The 19,211-nt window shown below is 42.7% G+C and overlaps 1 pseudogene; it reads right to left on the bottom strand.

The window, feature by feature from the left end:
* LOC148138608 (uncharacterized) overlaps positions 1-19,211 on the bottom strand; it is a 194,909-nt pseudogene that overhangs the window by 27,025 nt on the left and 148,673 nt on the right.

Here is a 19,211-nt window from a genome sequence, read left to right as displayed (position 1 = left end):
GGAGCAGTCACCATGCGAGATCAGGGTTCAGTCCTTGGAGAAATCATTTCTCCAGCAATACCTCAACCATGCCTTTACAGCCCTTTGTGTGTGTGTATGTGTGTGTGTGTGCGAGAGAGAAACAGAGAGAGTGAAACTGTTCCTGTCTGTGTGTGTGAGAGAGTGGATGCATGTATATCTCTGTGTAGCTGTGTGTATGTGCGTGAGAGAGAAAGTGCGTGTTTATGGGAGAGTGTGTGTCTGTGTGTGTGTGAGAGTGTGTCTGTGTGTGTATGTGTGTGAGTTTGTCCGTGTGAGTGAGTGTGTCTGTGTATATGTGTGTGTGAGAGAGTGTCTGTGTGAGAGAGTGTGTCTGTGTGTCTGTGTGAGAGAGAGTGTGTCTGTGTGTGATAGAGAGTGTGTCTGTGTGTATGTGTGTGAGTTTGTCTGTGTGTGTGAGTGTGTGTATCTGTGTGTATGTGTGTGTGAGAGAATGTCTGTGTGAGAGAGAGTGTCTGTGTGTGAGAGAGAGTGTGTCTGTATGTGAGAGAGTGTGTGTGTGGGAGAGTGTGTATGTGTGAGAGAGTGTGTGTCTGTGTGTGTGAGAGGGAGAGTGTATGTCCGTGTGTCTCTGTGTGTATGCGTGTGTGACATAGAGTGCCACTGTGTGTTTATGTGTTTGTGTGAGAGAGTGTGTCTTTGTGTGTTTGAGGGCGGGCAACTGTGTGTTTATGTGTGTGTGTGAGAGTGTGTCTGTGTATGTTTGAAGGATCGTGTGTCTGCGTGTATGTGTGTATGAGAGAGTGTGCCTGTGTGTGTATGTGTGTGACAAAGAGTGTGTGAGAGAAAGACAGTGTGTGTGAGAGAGAGAGTATCTGTGTGTGCGAGAGAGTGAGAGTGTGTATGTATGAGAGTGTGTGTGTGTGTATGTGTGTGTGAGAGTGTGTGTGTCTGTGTGTGCATGAGAGAGTGTGTGTCTGTGTGTGCCTGAGAGTGTTTGTGTGTGTGAGAGAGTGTGGCTGTGTGTATGTCTGAGAGTGTGTCTGTGTGCATGTGAGAGAGAGATTGTCTGTGTGTGTGTGTATGAGAGAGTGTGTGTGAGTGTGTCTGTTTTGTGTGTGAGAGTGTATGTATGTGTGAAAGAGAGAGTGTGTGTTTCTGTATGTGTGTGTGAGAGAGAGAGTGCATCCGTGTGTATATTTGGCGGAACGTGGGTCTTTCTGTGTATGTGTGTGAGAGAGTGTGTGCCTGTGTGTGTATGTGTGAGAGAGAGAGAGCTGTGCCTGTGTGTATGTGTGTGAGAGTGGGTCTGTGCGTGTTTGAGGGAGCGTGTGTCTCTGTGTGTGAGAGAGCCTGTGTGTGTGTGTGTGGTGGGGGGGGGGGGGGGTCCTTTGTGTATGTGTGTGTGAGAGTCTGTGTGTGTATGTGTGTGAGAGAGAGTGTGTGTGTAAATTCGCCAATCTTATCAGGTGCCCATGAATATAAAATCCAGCTGCTGTTTCAGGTGAATTGGTCCTTGTGTCCTTAACTGGGGGAAAGAGAGTGCCGTGCATTCCAGTGGAGATTCATCCAGTAAGCCTTCCCCACACACTAACATCCCTCTGGCAATGCAGTGACTAGTCCTGCACACAGTGCTCCAGGTACAAACCAAAGTAATGTCACCGTAGTCTTACCAGAGCATGGAACAGCTCCTCATTACAGAGCAATGTCTGGTGGTGCTTTAATCAGAGGGTCACCATGGCCCAGCTGAGGGAAGAGGTTGGGAAGGAGAGACCTTCATAGTAATTCCAGCTGGTGTGGGAAGCTAACTGCCCAGCCAACTGTGCTAACCGAACAAACTCCTGGGACATGCCCTGGATAACCCATTCATAGCCAGCCTGCACCTCAATAGGAGCCAGGAGCAAGGCCATTCGGCCCCCTCCCCAACCCAGAAGGGAGAGCACAGGAAGCTGAGGAAGTAAACAAGCCCCTCCCACGTGGCCTTCTAAAATGAAGCTGGAGAACATGGCAGACCTGGCCTGCTGTTTGCTTCCCCGAGACTGGCCTGCTCCACCTTAAAGTGAGAGACTGAGGGGAATCTCGAGGAGATTTCACTTCTCACTGAGAGGCTGCAACTCCAATCCAAATCAGGCTGGTTCCCTCCGAGATTCACGGAAGAGGGCAGCACTCTACAGATCAGGCCCTTGTGGAATCATAACCTTCAGTGTGGGGGCCAAGAGCTAGGAGATAGCGTTAGAACATAAGACCATCCGAAATAGGAATAGCAGGAGACCATCCAGCCCTTTGAGCCTGCTCTGCTATTCAATAGGATCATGGAGGATTTAGCATTTGATTAGGGAGCTGAAACCAGGACAGTACAAAGACAGAGAGAATCAAATTATTCTACCATGAGGAATCATCAGACAGGAGCTGGAACCAGAGAGAGTGAACACACACACACACACACACACACACACACACCACGCACACACATACACGTACGCGCACACACACACACACACAGAAACACACGCACACACACGCACATTAATTCAGGCTGTCTGGGGTAACTTTACCAAAAGGGGGCGAGCTCTACACTGAGGAGAGACAAAGGTGCAAAATGCTAGAGAAGGGGCAGCTGCACAGTCTGATCCCCCCGGTCTCACTGCTTCCCACTCCCACGGCAGTTCTCATGTCTATTTCTGTGTTCCCAGCTGTCTCTCCCACATATTTCCTTCAATTCCTATCTCTCAACATCCTTCATATCTCTGCCCTGTTGACATTCCCCTGTAGATTCTCTTCCTACAATACTGTGCCCCTTTGTCACCCCACCAGGTTTTTCAGGAATGCTTAATCATTCAAACTTTCACAAAACCAACACATTGTTCGTCTATCTCTGCATCTTTCTTTCGGCACTGTGGGATCTTGCTATTCTTGTCTGTACGTCATTCTAGCTGCATCGCAGCAGCCCCCCACCCCCACCACCACCCAATTCTCTCAGCTCTATCTCTCTGCTGTCGCAACTCCTTTCTCTCTTTCTGCCGTATATCTCTCCCTGGGATTTTTCTCTTGCTGTCTATCTGACGTTCTCTCCCTGTCTTTGCCTCCCCTTTTTCCCCTTGTATCTGTCTGACATTTCTCTTCCTGGGGTTTTACTATCTCTCTCTCTCTCTCTCCATCTCTCTGCCTCTCTCCTGCTCTCTTTCAGTTCTTCTCACTTTCTCTCCCTCCCTCTGTCTGCCGGTCTTTCTCGTGTTCTCTCCCTCCCTTTCACTGCCTGTCTGTTCATCTCTCATTCTCTTTTGTAGTTTCTCTTCCTCTTTCTCTCAGGGCTCCTCTGCTCTGTCCCAGTGACTGCGGAAGGGACATTGGGAAGAGTTTGTCTCTGTGCCGCTGGATGCTGTACAGTTAATGCGGGGGGATCAACCTTTTCCTGGTCTCTCCCGGGTTTTACCCCGACGGTGGGGAGGGGGTGATTGTAAGGGACATAAGATAACTTTTGTCATTGAGTCTGAAATCAAGAGAAATCAAACAAGAGAGAGACATGAAGCGAGTGGGGATGGAGAAAGTGAGGAAAGAGAGAGAGATGGACAGTGAGAGACAGGGAGACGGAGAGAGTGAAAGGACAAAGTGAGAGGACAGGGAGCAAGAGAAGGACACATATGGACGGAGAACGGTAGTGTGTGTGGCTGGGGATAGTTGTAGAATGGGATCTTGCTGTGCATTTCAGCAGTCAGTCAAATGGCGATTTAGTCTCTGCACTATGTCCTCCAGCCCAGGGGCTGTGAGTCTACATGGGAAGGGGAGGTTGGGAGAAAAGGAGAGAGTGGGACAGCCATAGACAGGGGAAGGGTTTGATGGGGTTTTGGGGTTGGTGGAGAAAGGAGGGGCTGTTGTCAGCGAGAGAGATGGAGGGAGGGATAGCATGAGACGCAACATCTGAGACAGGGCGGAATAGAGGTCTCCACAGGAAGGATAGTCAATGAGGTCATTCAGGGGCCAATCTTCAACAGGACCAGGATCATTTAATGGGAGGGGGGAAGAATGGGCAGAAAGGACTCCATCTGTGATACAAACCTTCTGTAATTCTGGGACTGAGATCTTGCAATACATTAAAATAAGCCACAGGCGAGTCAGTCAACCCAGACTCATTTATCAGTGTGCGAAGCTGAGGACTGCAGATGCTGGAGAGTCAGAGTTACAAAGTGTGGAGCTGGGGAAGCACAGCAGGTCAGCCAGGAGAGTCGATGGTTCAGTCCTGACCTGCTGGGCTTTTCCAGCTCCACACTTTACCACTCAACTCTCCCTGCCCCAGGGAGTGGGGCTCACAGCAATGTTGGGGGCAGCAAAATATTTGAGGGGGCGGGCACAGTTGGTGAGGCAATTATTTGGGAGGGAAGATATTTTGGGAAGGGGATAAATTTGGGAGAGAGTGAAAATGAGGGGCATAGTATTTTTGAGGGGGGTACAACACTGGGTGAGATCTTTTTGTGTCTGAAATAACGAAAAACAGAAAGGCAGGGTGAGAAAAAGATAGAGAGATCAAGAGAGTGGGGATGAAGAAGGGGGATAGGAAAAAGATGGGCAAAGAGAGACAGGGAGACGGAAAGTGTGAGAGAAAGACAGTGTGAGAGAGAAAGGCAGAAGGGCAGAGAGAGAGAGAGAGGACAGAGAGAGGGAGAGAAGGGGAAGTCAGACTGTGACAAACAGGAGGTAAAACATGGACAGACTGAAGGGGTGACACTCGTTATTCCAGTTGGTTCCAACTCTGTCGATGGTTTTTCACATTCCCTCTCTCCCACGCTCCTGGGTTTTGCTTCAGCCTGTCTCTCTCTCTCTCTCTCTCTCTGGTTCTGCCTCTGGGTCTGCGAAACCCATTTTCTCTCTTCCTCTCTCTCTCTCTCTCTCTCTGTCTGGATGGTCAGATGGTCTCTGTCTCTTACCATGTTGGTCTTCTCAGAAGGCCTAAAGAGATTCAAGAGATCTGTCTGCAGATGAACCCTGTTTTTGGTCATTTCTGATGGTTTTCCGGAACTTTCTATCATTCTGGCCAATTAGGAGAATCAGTTAATAGTTTGAAGCATTGCCAATCATTTGGATGGCTTGTTGTTGTTAATTTCTTTATGTAACAGGACCAGGTGACTTCCTGTATGGGCCCACCTTTGTTGATGGATAGTCTGTCCAGAACAACTGTTGCCTTTTACATTATGCTGTGTTTGCACTGTGCCTGGTGTGTGGGTTTTGTGATTTGGGAGATTTACTTGGCCAATAAACCTTGGCTGTCTATCTGTGTTTTAGCCAGGAGGTTGTAACATTTCCCCCAACTCATTCACTTGAATGGGAAAGAAGCTTATGCAATAAATTACAAACCTAATTTTAAAAGCTGGTTATGCTTGTTGTCAGAGTAGCCAGCTGTCTGTGCAAAAGCCATTGTGTACATTGGTCAAACCGATGGTTTTATGGCTGATAAGTGATATCATAAAATCTTGACAGAACAGAATCAGGCCCTTCGGCCCATTGAGTCCATAATAACCCTCTGAAGAGAATCCAACTCAGACCCATTCCCCAGATGATATCCCTGAAACCCTGCATTTCCTATGGCTATTCCAGCTAGCCCGAATGTCCCTTGACACAATGGGAAATGTAACATGGCCAATCTGTCATAATGGCAACTCCTGACCTTCACTGCCATCCACTCGTTAACCTCAGCCTGACCCCCACCTCCGTCAATACCGCCACCAGCCTGACACTCACCACCATTCACGCACTGCCCCAAGCCTGCCCCCATACAACGCCACGCAGTCTCATCCTCACGCCGTCAAACACAGTCCCCAGTGTGACCCTGACCACCGTCGACATACTGCCGCCAGCCTGACCCTCACAGCCATCCACGTCCCACCCCAAGCCTGACCTTCACCACCGTCCACACACTGCTCCCAGCCTGAACCTCACCGCCGTCACACACCACCCACAGCCTGCTCCTAACTGCCGTCAAACACCATCCCCAGCCTGATCCACTGTGCTGCCACACACCACCCCCAGCCTGACCCACACTGCCGTCCACTCACTGCAACCAGTCTAACACTCACCGCTGTCGAGCACGGTCCCCTGCCTGACACTCACTGCTGTCTAAACATGCCCAACAGCCTGACCCTCAGCGCCGTCCACTCACCACCCATAGCCTCACCCTCACTGCTATCCACACAGCGCCTCCAGCCAGACCCTCTCTGCCTCCCACACACTGAGCTCAACCTGACACTTACCGCGGTCCACAGACCGCCCCAAGTCTCACCGTCACCACCATCCATAAACATCCCCAACCTGACCGTCACCGCTGCCCACACACCGACCCAAGCCTGACCCTCACAGCCATCCACATACCGCCCACAACCTGACGCTCACTGCCCTCCACACACTGCCACCAGCCTGACCAACACCGCCGTCCACACACCACCCCCAGCCTGACCCTCACCGCTTTCCACACACCGCCACCATCCTAACCTTCACTGCTGTCCATGCACCGCCCCAAGCCTGACCGTTATCGCCGTCCAACGCCGCTCAACACCGCCCCCAGCCTGACATCCACTGCCGTCCACACTACACACCCAGACTGACCCTCACCGCCGTCCACACACTGAAGCCCAGCCTGATCCTCACCGCTTTTCATCACCGACCCCAGCCTGACCTCCACCACTGTCCACACACCCACCCGAGCCTGAACTTAGCCGCCGTTCAACACCGCCCCCAGACTGAACCCCACCACTTTCTACACACCGCCCCAGCCTGTCCCTCAGCGCTGTCGAAGATCGCCCCCAGCCTGACCCTCACCACCATCCACTCACTGCCCCAGCCTGACCCTCACCACCGTCCACACACCGCCCTCAGTCTGACTTCCATTGTCATCCACTCACCACCCCGAGCCTGATCCTCACCACCGTCCACACATCACCCCCAGCCTGACCCTCACCGCAGTCCACAAACAGCTCCCAGTCTCTCCCTCACTACCGTTCACACACCGCCCCCAGCCTGATCCTCTATGCCATCTACATACCGCCCCACATCTGACCCATACCGCCACCCACAGACAGCTCCCAGCCTGACCCTCACCACCATCCAACACAACTCCTTCATGATCCTCACCGCCGCACACACACTGCCACCAGCCTGACCCCCATTGCCATCCACACTCTGCCCCCAGCCTCTCCCTCACTTCGGTCCACACACCACCTCCAGCCTCACCCTCACTGATGTCCACACATCGCCCCTAGCCTGAACTTCACCGTGGTCTACACATCACCCCCAGCCTGACCATCACTGCTGTGCACACACCGTGCCCAGCCTGACCCTCACCACCATCCACACACCGCCCTCAACGTGACCTTCACCGTCATCCACTCACCCCCCGAGCCTGACCCCACCGCCGTCCATCACTGCCCCCCGTCTGATCCTCACCACCGTCCACTCACCGCCCCCAGCCTGATCCTCACCGCTGTCCATACACTGCACCTAGCCTGACCCTCACCGCCATCCACACACTGCACCCAGCCTGACCCTCACCGCCATCCACACACCGCCCCCAGCCTGAACTTCACTGCCCCCAGACTGAACCCCACCACTGTCCATACAAAAGCCTCACCGCCAAACACCGCCCACAATGTGACCTTCACCGCCATGCACTCATCACCCCGAGCCTGACCCCCACCGGCGTCCAACACAGCCCCCAGCTTGACCCTCACCATCATCCACAAACAGCTCCCAGTCTCTCCCTCACTGCTGTCCACATACCGCCCCCAGCCTGACCCTCACCACCGTCCAATACCGCCCCTAACTGGACGGTCTATTCCATTCACACATCGCTCCACACCTGACCCTCACTGTCGCCCACCCACCGCCCCCAGTCTGACCCTAAACTCCATCAAAATCATCCCCAGCCTGACCCTCACCTCAGTCCAAAATCGTCCCCAGCCGGACCCTTACCACCATCCATACATCGCTCCCAACCTGTGCCTCACCACCGTCCACACAATGCCCCCGTCTGACCCTCATGGTAGCCCACCCACCACCCCCATCCTCACACTCATCACTGTCGAACAAGGCTCCAAGCCTGACCCTTATCACTGTCCACACACCACCCCAGCCTGACGTTCACTGCAATACACACACCGCCCCCAGCCTGACCCTCACTGCCGTCCATACACCATCCCCAACTTGACCCTCATTGCCGTCCACACACCGACACAAGCATGACCCTCACTGCCGACCACACGCTGTCCCCCGCCTGACCTTCACTGCTGTCCCCACACCGCCACCAGACTGACCCTCACTGCCTTCCACACACAGCCCCAGCCTGACACTCACGCTGTCTCCAGCCTCACCCTCATCATCATCCACACACCGCCGACAGCCTGACCCTTACTTCCGGCCACACACCGCACACAGCCTGACCCTCACTGCCATCCACCCACCGCCCACAGCCTGACCTTCAGCTCTGTGCACGTCCCTCCCCCAGTCTGACCCTCACCGCCGTCCACACACTGCTCCCAGCCTGACCCTCACTGCTGTCCAGACTCCATGCCCAGAATGACCCTCACCGCCATCCATACACCACCCCCACCCTGACCCTCAGCGCCGTGAAACATGACATTAACATATCTAATTAATAGTTACTAGAGTCAGCTTGAGAGAGGAGACTAATGTAACAGATGGAATAGTTAATATCTATCATGACAGGTTAGTCTGGAAAGGGAGATCATTGTATCAGAGTTAGCAATAAATGTCTAACCGTGACATTAGAATAGCATTAAGTAGAATGTACAACTAAAGAGATAATGGGAACTATCGTCATTGGTTAATTGTGTAGCTAGAGTGAGGTATTTTGATTAATAGAGTTGGACATACTGATAAGCTAATAGAAACATGATAAAAATATATAAAACTCCCTGAGGTTCGTGGACATTAGAGAATCTGCTTTCTCAATGTCACTGCTTTTTGTTTGCAAATAAAAGACTTACTTCTTGATGAACTCTCTGTGTCTCCTGGTGATTCTTTATATTTTCTCCACAACTTGATAAAACTAAATTTCTAATTATTATTCATTCATGAATTGTCAGGAATTTGTTTTTATTTTCTATTCACCTGTTCATATTGAATGTAAGATTGCTATGCTTTGAAAGTATCAGCGTGTGTTCATTTGAACATAAATTAATCTTTCGCTCACTTGTCTCATTTTGTGCATGATGGCTTCAATGCATTTTGCTAAACAATTCTACGAAACTTAAAGATTTTGTTGACTTTAAATAGTATCTTAAGCACTCACTTATCAATCTCTTCCAAAGTCATAGAATCATAGAGTCATATAATCCCTACAGTGTTGAAACAGGCCCTTTAGCCCAAAAAGTCCACACCGACCCTCAGAAGAGTAATCCACCCAGACACATTCCCTTGCTCTATTACTCGACATTTCCCCTGACTAATCCTGGATCAGTGGTGCTGGAAGAGCACAGCAATTCAGGCAGCATCCGAGGACAGGCAAATGCACCTAACCTACACATCCATGAACATTAAGAGCAATTTCGCATGGCCAACTCACCTAATCTGCATACTTGTATACGATCACAATGTTATTGAAATCAATGCTCACACAAACACTACATATAAAGCCAGACAATGTCCTTCATGACCATTTAATTACTGTACTCCGGAATAATCTGAGTAATTGTCTTATTGTTCCTGAGATCAATCCCCACAGTAAGCACTCATTATCATTCCCTCCAATAAATACAATGGGTGTCCTCTGAAATCTCTGTTCAGTAATTATCCCTGATACTTGTTGCTCAAAGCAGTATCTATTCTTCATACAAGTGGTCAATGATTCTAACAGCCATCGATCTTGTTCTTATTATTACTGTGCAATAATCACAATAAACATCTGGTTATCATTCTTGCCAATAAATACAAGAGAGATCCTCTTACATTTCATTTCAGTAATTACACATGATACTTGTTGCTTAAAGTAGTATTTATTATTTATTACGATGCCCAATGACACCAACAGCAGGACATGTTGATAGTCGTGATTTGTTCATGTTTTCAGGTTTTCAGTCCGTGTATTTAAAAAAAAAGAGTAATTTGACTTAGTTTAAAGTTAGGTGCAAACATTTTCAGATCGCTTCCATTCTAAGTAATTATATGCTTATTCAGATCATACTTGAATTTTGCTTCTGTAATTTGAATTTATTGTGCTTTCCATTCATGGAAGTACTCGTTAATTGATCCTCATTTTCATCTTAAATCTAATGCAAATTTGAAATACTGATTACAGTGAAAGTCATATGAATTATAAATGAGTGGTATCTAAAAGAAAACCACGGAAGGCTAGATAGAATTCTTGATCAGCCTGTATATGTGAGTGACAAAAAATGCTTCCAAAAACAAAGTTAAAAATCACACAACAAATTATAGTCAAACGGGTTTATTTGGAAGCACTAACTTTCGGAGTGCTGCTCCTTCAACCATCTGATGAAGGAGCAACGCTCTGAAAGCTAGTGCTTCCAAACAAACCTGTTGGTTAATAACCTGTTGGTGCTTGATTTTTCTAACATTGTATAGCCCAGTCCAAAACTGGGCTATTCAAAGCCAGTGCCTGAGCATTATACACCTTGCTTACAAATGTCAACAATGAAGGGTTTTCGCATCGACACATTGGATGCTTTGAATCCAGCTATTGGCCACATATGGACGGTTGTCACAAAATTATTAATCATTTTCCAAATCATGGAAAATATCTCAAAGCTCTTGAAATCAAAATAATCACTGCGCATAAAGCTACACGATGGTCCTCAAAGCTACCTAATTACTGTTCAGTGAAAACCCTTTTGGCAGTTTTCTAAATCAATCCAAAAACCTCTCTAAGTCTGTGTTTTAAAAATTCAACATTCCTGGAACTAGATTATTATTCTCAGTTTATCTATCTTCATAAATATCTCATCAACCTCAATGTAAATTGCTGAAAAACATCAAATCATCTTATTTGTTAAAACACAAACTTAAGTTATCAATTCATTACTTTCACAATAGGTGAATTATATTTTAACTCTTCACTAACGTGAAGTGACCCTTGGACAGAAATTGAATGTTGTAAATTCACCTACAGGCAGAGAAATCGGGACAAATACAAAATTAATCAAACTCAAACAGCAGCGAGAATCAATCAGCTCCAGGATGAACCAGATTTTCTTACACCTTGACTTCCAGCCAATGCCTGAGGATTATAGCATTATACACCTTGCTTACAAATGTCAACAATGAAGGGTTTTAGCACCGACACATTGGATGCTTTGAATCCAGCTATTGGCCACATATGGACGGTTGTCACAAAATTATTAATCATTTTCCAAATCATGGAAAATATCTCAAAGCTCTTGAAATCAAAATAATCATTGCACATAAAACTACACGATGGTCCTCAAGGCCACCTAATTACTGTTCAGTGAAAACCCTTTTGGCAGTATTGTACTGTTCTCAGGATGAATAACCACAGCAAATAACACATTTTCACACCATCCCAAAGATCTGCAAGAGATACCTTATAATTTACGCACTTCATCTTTCCCACAGCAGTAATCACACTTCATTATTTACGACTAAGAATGCTGATACTAACATGTATTGAGATGAAGGAATTCCTAAATATAGGCGATTTTTCTGATTGGTTCGCCCCCAGTAATCATGATAAAAGTGTAATTGTGGCTCAGTACATTGTGAACACATCTCCATTAAACTTTTTCATGTATTTACTCAGAGACAATGTTTAAAAATTTCCTCTATAAATGCTGGTGACTGTATGTTGCTATGATACCATGCTCCTTTTCGACTTATTTTGTTTGTAATGCTAACACAAATGTCTAAATATCGATGGCAATAAAAGTTGCATGGATTACATATTGCACTTATAGAGAAGAAAAGCTGAGACAGCAAGTGCCGAATTCAGGACTATCTGAGAATGTTGAATGAGAAAACAGTTCTGATCAATAATCACTGCATATCGAATGCATTTTCCAAACCATCATGCTGGCGTTCTAATGCTCCGTTCATCGATACTTATTATGATGTAATCAATACCAGAGCAAATTCATTTGGAAACATTGAATCACTTAATGTGTCAGCGTTCTAAAATAGATTACCAATTCATTGTTATTCCCACAATCACACAGTAATTCCGTTTAGGATTTGCAACAAATGACGTTAGATTCGCATTTCAATTTTAACGATTATTTCTTAGTGCCAATTTTACAAAGAAAAATTGATCTTCTATTACAGGTCAACATAACCCCGAACAAAGCAATGATTCCTCATCCAACACTCACAGGAAATATCTGTTACCTTCTCATTTGAATGTTCACAGAAATCATTGGTTTAATATTCAGCCTTACAAATGAAGGTACGTCTAATTGTTTTAGCCTCTAATAATTAATATTCAGTTCTACATATTACAACATTAGATTTCTAATCATTTTAAGTGTGCAGTGACCTGTGCTAAGAGTAATTGGTCCTTATATCTAACATTTAACCATTGATCAAATGCAGTATATTCGGTTTTAAGTGTAGAATTAAGTCGCAGTTATGGAGGCATATTGTATGGTACAGTTTCCTAACAGTAGCGAATGCTGATTTTTTTATTTTAATACTGAAATCCTGGGTGATTTGCTGTTGTGGGAATGTCCTGCCCCAGCTCGAACAGAAGGGTCCATGTTGGCTCTTGTCCGACAAACAAAATGACGCAACCTGCCTTAGAATTAAAACACAAGATGGTGGAAGGGAGATAAACAAGACGAACAGACTGTTCCAGTCTTAATTTTAAAAATAACATGTTGTACAATCCTACTCCAAGTCCATAAGTATGCCATTCCAGAGAGTTATATTCCAGACAACGATAAGTACATGCCAGATACAGAAAAACGACCAACCCTGACCTTCATTGATCAAAGAATAATTGTCCCAGTGAATGAATAAATACCAGCTGCAGGATACAGCCCAGTTAACCTCCTAAGCAGCTATCAGCGCAAAAGATAGCATTTGTCAGATATAGTTACTATGTTAACGTTGCTCAGAACATTTTTTAAAAAGCGTCTAATTACAGATTCTTGGGAATCGTAGATGAGGCAGAGTGAGAGGCCAGAAGGAGTGCAGCAATTAACATTGTAATCTGAAGAAATAAGATTCATAGAGAGATCCCAATCCCAAACCTGGTAATTATAACACTGGTTAAAAACCATGAGACAATAGAAAGCTAGGGCTATCCATAACGATATCCATTTGAAATTAGGTGTTCGACAGAACTGCGTGTCTGTATAAGGAGGGAAGGACTGTAACCAAATGGACATCTTAATACAGAAAGTGTGTAAAAATAGTTTTTTTTTTACTGCACACGTTACAGTGTGTCATGGACCTCCCTTCCGAGATTGGCCTGGGGGAATGATCCCTGCACTAACTGGTTGCTGCATAAGTAAGCATCTTCCACATGCCTGAGTTCACCCTGCCTCCTGAGTCCTCAGTCCCTGTCAGAGGAAAATACTCCTACAGCTATGATGACATTTCAATTCAATACCAATATTACTATGTGTGAAATGATTACTTTCAGAGCGACATCATTTTCATGTAAAATTGTTTTACTTTTTTGTGTGCAAGAAAACAATGTAGGCACATCCATTTGCTCTTTAGTTCACCTAACAGTAAATTATTGTCAATACTACACTGGGGGGGAGGGAGAACGATTCTTCAGCTCAAATGTCACATTAAATGGCAGTTTCCTTTTTTCAAATCATGTGACCTCCATTTCAATTACAAGATAAGGAAAAAACCAGCTTTGGAAATGTTGAGATAGTTTATGTTTCTTCCAACATTAGTTGTCAGATAACAATAATCACACATTTATCAGTCATTTGGTACAAAATGACTTCCTGTACCAAATGTCATTAACTCGACCATTTGTTCACAATCATACTCACTTTCTTCCTAATTATTTTCTTCCTAATTCTGACATAAATGTTTAAACATTTATCATGGAAAATGTTGCATTAATAAAATAGACAGGACTCGACAAAAAAAACAAAGTTGAACGGTGTTCAATTGTTGCTGAGTTTTTTTTAATTATTAAAGCAACATTTTAGATTTTAATTTTCGGTTTATTAATATTAATGAATATGCATTCGACATCAGAGCAAAGTGCATTAAAATATGAAGTCAATTTATCTATCAGGATTCGAGAAACAATTATCAATTACCATAATTACACAGCACTTTAACTTAGACTTTGTAACAAGCACAATGTGTTTTTAATAGCTTCTATGTTTCTTAGTGTGAATGCTACAAGATAACAATCTGTTTGGTCAGGCCAATACACCCACATAAAGACCCACGTAATTTCCCTTGCAATATCCTTTGTAAATATCTGACATTTGCTCATTGAAAGATTACAGTCATCTCAGCTACTGAACTTCAGAGAACACTAATTACTTTACATTACAATATTTCTCTTCATTTCTGTACATTACTCTGGAATAGGAAGGTGAGGTACCTCATTATTCTTAAATTCACTAATATAAGTTATAAAAGCGATTTGTTGCTAATACCTAATATCTAATAATTGCTCAATTTAGTAAGGGGTGTGACTGTGGAATTATGGTTCTGTATTATAATTAATTCAAGGACATTGCGATGTATAATCTCTCAATCGTCGTGAATATTGCTTTTCATTTTAAACTTGGAAAAACTTTTGAATTGTTTTGATTGTAATTCACTTCAATGTTAACATTTATAATGTTTCCAATGACAATACCAGTTAAATATTTTTCATGTTCAAAATTATTTAAAATCACATGAATCTTTTTGAAGTACACAAAAAAAATTGACATCACACTTGTTTCATTAAACAATCAAAGGAAATGGTGACTTCTTAGAAATCATACATTTTCAGAAAGAATGAAGGTGCCTTCATTGACTGTCCAGTTCAGCATTTTGTTCCAATTTAAGTATAGAACAAAAACATTTTAATTTGCATTTCATAAATTAAGAAGCTATTTTGATTATATAAAATGATTGTATTCATTTTTTATTTATGAATGTGCGGTAATCTCACAATTCTGTCAAGTTGTAACAGATTATCATAAAAATCATGTTTAATCAAGACATTTGTTAACTCCTATCATTATTGCAAATTACTGCTAAGTTTTCAGTACATTACACTCAAGATCCAACCATTTAATTACAATCCAGTTATCAAAATAAACATCTGATTAGTTTTCACTTGCGTAACCACAGTGAGTATGTGATTGTAGCCCTGCCCAGCATGGTTGGCAACATTATGAAGGAACCCTGTTCAGATCTGGTAGCGTCTCTGCTACCAGACCACGAGGCACAATTTCAATTCCCACATTGCACAGAGTTGTGACAAAGCAGCTCTGAATTTTGATTCAAAAATATCTAAGATTCGATTGGATTGCTTTGTCATCTCAATGTTAGATATGCTTCCATCTGTTGCTCATTCAAATGATCACAGTATATGCTATTTATTTTCTTCAGATCACTAATAACATAATTCCACTCAAACAATATTCCTTGGAAAATATTTTTCCTCTACTTTTTGTCATTTACATAAATGATTTGGATGTGAGCACAGGAGGTACAGTTATTAAGTTTGCAGATGACACCAAAACTGGAGGTGTAGTGGACAGCGAAGAGGGTTACCTCAGATTACAACAGGATCTGGACCAGATGGGCTAATAGGCTGACAAGTGGCAGATGGAGTTTAATTCAGATAAATGCGAGGTGCTGCATTTTGGGAAAGCAAATGTTAGCAGGACTTATATACTTAATGGTAATTTACTAGGGAGTGTTGCTGAACAAAGAGACCTTGAAGTGCAGGTTCATAGTTCCTTGAAAGTAGAGTCGCAATTCGATAGGATAGAGAGGAAGGCGTTTGGTATGCTGTCCTTTATTGGTCAGATTATTGAGTACAGGAGTTGGCAGGTCGAAGACTGAGGGATGACCTCATAGATGTTTACAAAATTATGAGGGACATGGATACGGTAAATCGACAAAGTCTTTTCCCTGGGGTCGGGGAGTCCAGAACTAGAGGGCATAGGTTTAGGGTGAGAGGGGAAAGATATAAAAGAGACCTAAGGGGCAACTTTTTCACGCAGAGGGTGGTACGTGTATGGAAAGAGCTGCCAGAGGATGTGGTGGAGGCTGGTACAATTGCAACATTTAAGAGTTATTTGGATAGGTATATGAATAGGATGGGGTTTGGAGTGATATAGGCAGGCTGCTGGCAGGTGGGACGAGATTGGGTTGGGATATCTGGTTGGACCGAAGGGTCTGTTTCCATGCTGTACATCTCTAGGACTCTATTGCAATTATAAAGATGAAATATACAAAGTAATGGTATTCATTGATGTTCTTTTGTTCTGAAGAGCTGAGTTCAAACAACACATATAACTTAATGTCCCAGTGCTATAAATATGAGACACAAAAATCAAGTTCTTCTTCATTAAAATAAACAATTGCCATTTGCTTTTATTTATCAATTTTTAGTTATTGATCTGTTTATGAATTGTGATTTGATTTTTAATTTTTCCACACCTATTTATATTGAAGGTAAGATTGAAATGCTGTGAAAATATCCATTTGAAAATTGAGTTTGCAAATTTCGCACCTATCTCATTTATTGCATGATGTGTGTTTTGCTCAGTGTGTTTTGCTCAGCAATTCTAGTAAATATTAATAATTGCCTAATATTAAATAAGATCTTTCACACTCAATTATCAATCTGTTCCTAATTCATGTAACTATCTCCATTTTATTGAAATCAATGTTCACACAAAATAGTGCACACAAAGTGACACAAAGATATTCATCATTAGCTGATTGCTGTTCAGTGGAATAACCTGAGTAAGTATCTTATTGTTCTTTAGACTAATGACAACAGTCAGCATTTGTTTACTATTCCATGCAGTAAGTGCAATTGATATCTTATATTTCAGTTCTGTCGTTAATGACAATTTACGTTGTCTAAACAAATAAATTTACTTTATCATGGATATTGACTGTAGTACAATAACATTAGAAACAATGTTTTGTCATCCTAACAATCTTTAAGCTCCTTTTTTGCTGGGTGTGCGCAAGAGACAATTCAAATTGTAACCATATTGTTGGGAGTTCAACAAACTCTACATTTAGAAATTGTGAAATTCCTACATTTATGCAAAAGTTTAGTCTTAACTGTACAGTATATTTCACATGCAAAGACTGCTTTTTCAAATCATGCGTGCTACAAAATGATTATTGCTTTCATTTCATTGTAAGAAAATAGCTGCTTTGTCAACGTTGAATTATTTGGTCATTTCCATTACAGCATTATTCATCACTGTACAATAATAATAAAATTATTAAAATCACTTTATATTCCACATGTCATTGGTTATATTGTTTGTTCAGTTTCATGCTCACTTTCATGATCTACGAATTCTCTTCCTAACTCTGACACTATCCTTTAAACATTGATCATAATATTAATCATATAAATCAACGTCACATCTCTACAAAGAATCCAGTGGATGGAAATTCACTATTCTTGTATCACGTATATTTTTGAATGAAAAACGAACTTTGTTCACTAATCGTTGCATGGCTTATTTTGTCTTCAATCCATACGGCTAGCTACTATGTTGTATTCCTGAGTTTACTGATCTTAATAAATAACCAATCAACATCAGAGCAAAGTGCTTTTGAAATGTTGAATCATTTTAATTGTTCGTGTCCAACATTAGTTATCAAGTCATTGTCATTACTATAATGGCACAATTATTTAAGAAAGTCTTTTAAACAAATATTGTGAGATTCTCATTTAAATTCAATCCATTGTTTCTTAGTACTAATACTAGTGTGAAAATGCATTTATTTTGCAGGTCACCTATCCCATAACAAAACCAATGACTTCCCATCCAACATCATTGCAAATATCTGATGTTTGCTCATTTGAATGATAACGGTCATCTCAGCCTTAAGATTCAGGGAAATGTAAATACTTTTCATTGAATTAATTTCCCTTCATTTCCAGACATTTCTCAACCACATAGCAAATCAAGATTTTTCGTTATTGCTTAATGCATTGATAGACTTTGACCATTCAATTATTGCTGATATCTAATAACATTTAATAATTATTCAATATATAATTTGCACAATTATACATTGTGCAAATGTGGAATTACGGCACAGCACACGAACTAATGCAAAGATATTGCAGTGTACAATCTCTCAATCATTGTAAATATCAACTTTTATTTTATCTGCAAAAACATAGTTGAATTAATTTAGTTATATTTAACTTCAATTATATTCTGTTTGTAATCACAATACGACTTAAGGATTTTTAATGCAAAAAACAAATGAAAAAGAATTAACATCTCTTTATTGCTTCATTCAACAATGACAATAAATTTTGAATTTTTGGAAGTTGAACATTTTTGGAAAGTAGGGATGTTGTCTTCAGCTGAATGTTCGCATTGAATGACTAATTCACAGTATCAGCCGTTTATTCTCTTCAGGTTCCCAAGAAAAGAAATGAACTCGTTCTACTGGTTCTAAGTTCCTGGAAAATATTTGCGAATGTTGCGGTCTTAAAGATGAAAAGGCTAAGTGATCGTAAGTCATCAGTTTTTTTTGCTCGAAATAGCTTGAGTCAAACATTTGGAACACACACACATTGGTATTCTGCAATGTTACAAAGGTGAAAAACAAGTCGCTTTCTTCGTCTGCAAAGTAAAGATATGACACTTCCAATTATTCATTAGTCAGTTAATTATTTATATTTGTTATTAACAATTACAATTCATCTAAATATTGTTATGACCTTTGGTCAAATTACATATCTAATTATTATTCATTCGTGAATTGTCGGGAATTTGTTTTTTTTTGTTTTGTATTCACTTAATCGTATTGAATATAAGATGAACATGTTTAGACAATATTGGAGTGTGTTCATTTGAAATTTATCTTTGAATATCTCTCACTGATTTTACTTCTTGCATGTGGTGGCACACTGGTTAGCAATACTGCCTCACAGCGCCAGGGACCTCGGTTTGATTCCATCCTCGGCTGACTGTCTGTGTGGATTTTGCACGTTCTCCCCACGTCTATATGACTTTGCTATGGTTTCCTCCCACAATCCAAAGATTTTCACGTTAGGTGAGCTG

The sequence above is a fragment of the Chiloscyllium plagiosum genome, unplaced genomic scaffold (assembly GCF_037043375.1).
Source record: "Chiloscyllium plagiosum isolate Xiang-an unplaced genomic scaffold, Cpla_swu_hap1 HiC_scaffold_40, whole genome shotgun sequence".
NCBI lineage: Eukaryota > Metazoa > Chordata > Chondrichthyes > Orectolobiformes > Hemiscylliidae > Chiloscyllium > Chiloscyllium plagiosum.
Note: the sequence above shows the minus strand (reverse complement) of the source record. Positions and strands in the feature narration are given on the sequence as shown.